The 4,047-nt window shown below is 33.4% G+C and overlaps 1 pseudogene; it reads left to right on the forward strand.

Annotated features, from left to right (window-relative positions):
• The first annotated feature begins 216 nt into the window (after nucleotides 1-216).
• LOC111730323 lies at nucleotides 217-1,925 on the forward strand (annotated as a pseudogene).
• Nucleotides 1,926-4,047: the final 2,122 nt, after the last annotated feature.

Below are 4,047 nucleotides of genomic sequence, written 5' to 3' on the forward strand. Positions count from 1 at the left end.
GGAATCACCCACAAAGGCTGTTTATTTTTTGGGAGTCAAGGTTGACTGGTTCCCCATCCTCATGGTTGATGAGATGTATGTAGGGCAACAATTTCTAAGGTCAAATCCGGGGCCATGATTTACTTTCATGAATGTGATCAATAAAATATAGACAGAGAGAATTTATAAGTACAGTAGCTGCTTCTCAGAAAAGGTTTGAGATATTTTTACGAAGGCATGTGTCAGAACTTAAAAGTAGGACCCAAAGCAAAAGCCCGGTACTTAGGAACAATCCAAGTACTGATATAAAGGGAATAGGAATATTTATCACTAGAAGCCGACAAACTATTTAGAAGGTAGGTTAGAGGTTTACAAAAAGTTGTTGGTGAGAAACAGGTCCAGAAACTGATTGACAAGGATGTAAAACAAGAAAAAAGAGGAAGCTCTGGTATGTAGGGATTGGACCACTAGAGATCAGGTAATCTCACTTAACCATGCACCTTAATAGGTTTGGAAGGGAAAGAGTAGAGGAAAGGCTGATAGTATGAGCACTATTAATGCCTTGGCAAGTATTAATTTAATAACTAGATAGGAATTTAGGAGCATCCATGTTAAATTTAGCTATGAAAAACTCTGGGAAAGCAAGGTAGGAAATGTGGAATGGCTGACAGAAACGAATTTTAGAAAAAGATTAGGAAGAACAGTATAGTATTTTTAAATGGTCAGTAAGATTTTTGGTACTGTTCTTTCCTAGTAAAGCATGAAGGGAAAAATGGGGTGATTCTCAAAAGTTCCTCATGGTCCAGTTTTCTAAACTGTTATTCACAAAATTGTACAGACATGTTCAACTTCATGGCTAATTTGCAAAGTGTTGTAACATTTCCTTACTTTCTGTTTGGCATCACAAAATTATTTTGAGTTAAGAATATTCAAAATTATGAATATAGCATTAATTATAGATTTGTACACCATATATTATGTTGCAACCTTACATAGATAACATTTTAGAAATAGAATATTATTTTCACTTAAACAAATACTGAGCTGATTGAATCATAAAAAATTTCATCTGCTTATTTCTCATTAAATGAAAATGAAGCTGTATAATATGATTGATCCATTCTAACTAAACTTTTCATATAGCACATATTCAATATATTTCAAGCCATTAAATTGACTCAGTCTTTACTTTTTCCTTGTCTTTATATTCCATGTATTTATGTCAACTATAATGATTCCTTTATCCCTAATATTTTTTCTCATTTAAAAAAATAATCATATAGCTTTTTATCACATCTGCTGTGAAGATGAAGACCATTCAGCAATCAGATTGTCAACATTCCAGCAAATGTCAACAGCACTCTGAAGGGACACACAGATTTAGTGAAGGGCCCCAAAGGCACCTTTCAGAAAAACTTTAATCATGTAGAACTTAGTCTTTTTGGACAAAAAAAGAAGAGGCTGAGAGTTGACAAATGGTAGGGAAATAGAAAGGAACTGGCTACTTGCTGTTCACGCTATCTGTAGTCATATACAGAATATGATCAAGGATGTTACACTGGGCTTCCATTACAAGATGAGATCTGTGTATGCTTAATTCCCCATCAATGTCGTTGTTAAGGAGAATGGTTCTCTTGTTGAAATCTGCAATTTCTTGAGTGAAAAATACATCCTCAGGGTTCAGATGAGGTCAGGCGTTGCTTTTTCAGTAACTTAAGCCCAGAAAGATGAGTCAGTCCTTGCAGGAAATGACATTGAACTTTTATCAAATTCAGCTGCTTTGATTCAACAAGCCACAACAGTTAAAAACAAAGATATCAGAAAAATTTTTGGATGGTAACTATGTTTTTGAAAAAGGAGGAGTTCAGCAGGATGATAAATTAAGATCTAAGTTGTCCACTACAGAAACATCGAGATGTCGAATGATTCCTCAAACTTATGTGTGATATTTTAAAGATGCAATAAAAGCCATGTATTTAAAAAACAGTTATATAGAAATTCAAATAATACTGGAAAATAAAAAAGAATATTAACTATATAAAAATCAGGAATAATGTTAAAACCACTCCAAATCTCACAGGACAGAAGCAAAGATTCTTAACACTTATTCTATACATATAAATTCTATCCAGAACCAAAATTCTTTCAAATAACTTGGCCTTAGTGCTAAGTTTAGCTAAAATTGCAGATGTCTTAATTCTTCTTAGGGGCCTCTGTTGACTTTCCCTGTAATCAAAACATGTCATTACAACTCTAAATATCACATCTCATGTAATATATTTGAACCACTACCCTGGGATACCATAGACTGGCATTTTCCTAGTCCAGAAGTTTTTTGACCTTTACAGATGCATAGCTACAAATTAGAAAAGGAGTATCATTATGCTTTACTTGGCAAGACCAAAGTCACCTAATCCCATCTGTTAGAGCATGTCCAAACCATGCCTGGGGAGGGGGATAGTAGGGTGAAGCTGACACTGGAATCATTGTCCTCTCTTTCCTGTCCCTCTACACTACTGACAATCTCTGAATTTAATTTTCTTGGAGCATCTTTAACAATTCTGAAAGTCAAATACATTCATAGGCTGCAAATTTAAATTTTACATTGAACAAGCATTTTCCTGAAAAACACCACAGTGGAACAATCTTCATTTTCTTTGACTATCTTTTAACAATATCTTTGAACATCAAAAAAGAAGCTTTCTGTTTTGTTCTCTAATTATAATCTGAAGATTTGGCCAGTTTTCCCTAAGGGTGTTTGTTTGCTTAGGAAAATAAAATGAAGGGGTCTTTCTCCTTAACTATATACATAAAATCTCTTTTTTAATCTATGTTGAATTTAATGAGGAATTAGCCAATGTACTACAATAATCTGCTGTTAACAGGGAATGACAACTCTGTTTAATTATTATTAAATAGCTTTATTGCCAAAATGCATCATTAATACACATTACTAAATTGGCATGGAATCTGAAACACAAACTGTATTAATCGTTTCCTTATCATCTTCATATTTTCCTTCTACATTATTGCACACAAGGGATATCTCCAGAGAGCTGGTTGCAGTCGCTAACTTCTTTGAAGCAGATGTCCATCCCAGCTTGGTGGGCAGAGCATCACTCAGGTTTCCTCACATATCATATTCCAGACTTTAATCACAGAGAATGGGAAAGCCGATTACATGTTTGTTTTTTTCCCCCTCTCTAGGGAATTTAAGTTCAAAAGAGAGCCAATGCCAATGTTGTGCATCATCCTCCCAAATTCAGAGGGAAGGATAATAACTAAATATAATCTAGAAAGTGAGTTGATTCTGCCTGCAGCAAACTACTTCCAAGTTGTAGGAAACTGTCTCTAAAATATGAGTTAAAACAAAATGGGGTTGAAATGCTAATTTCTTTCTTCTTCCTGTTGCATTATTGGTGCTGTTAGAATTCTTAGTATATTTTTCCCCAGGACTGTCATACATCTGTAAAATGAAAGCAAATATGATTCAATCATAATAGAATAAGCATAACCACAGAGGATTGCTAAAATGATGTATCGGGAGTGACATGGAGATGTGATTTAGGAAAAAAAAAATCCTTGCTTTTAAGCAGTCATTGCAGAATGTATTAGAAAATGATGGCAGCTTCCCAATCCTTTTCATGACTCCCATTAAAACTTTATCAGAGCTCTCCAACACTCTTGGGAGTTCTTTTCAGTTATCGTTACTCCATGTATTTATAATTGGATAGAGGTTTGAATATATAACAGTATTTTTTTCCCTAAGATACAGAAGTACAATCTTATAATTATTTTAAAGAATATATATGTACTAATATGTATATATGTATGTATGTATATATATATAATGTATATACATATATATAATGTGTGTGTGTGTGTGTGTGTAATGTTTAGAAACATTTTTTTTTTGAGGATCTGGACCTGAACAGAACCAAAAAATTCAGTCTAAAATTTTGATTGCTAGATAATGGTAAATTACAAGATACTTAGTGTGTGTATGTGTTAGATAAAATTGTTTATAACTTTTCTTTCTTTTCATTTTCATATTTCCATTAAAATGAA

The sequence above is a fragment of the Pteropus vampyrus genome, unplaced genomic scaffold, assembly GCF_000151845.1.
Source record: "Pteropus vampyrus isolate Shadow unplaced genomic scaffold, Pvam_2.0 Scaffold10, whole genome shotgun sequence".
In the NCBI taxonomy this organism is placed as follows: Eukaryota; Metazoa; Chordata; class Mammalia; order Chiroptera; family Pteropodidae; genus Pteropus; species Pteropus vampyrus.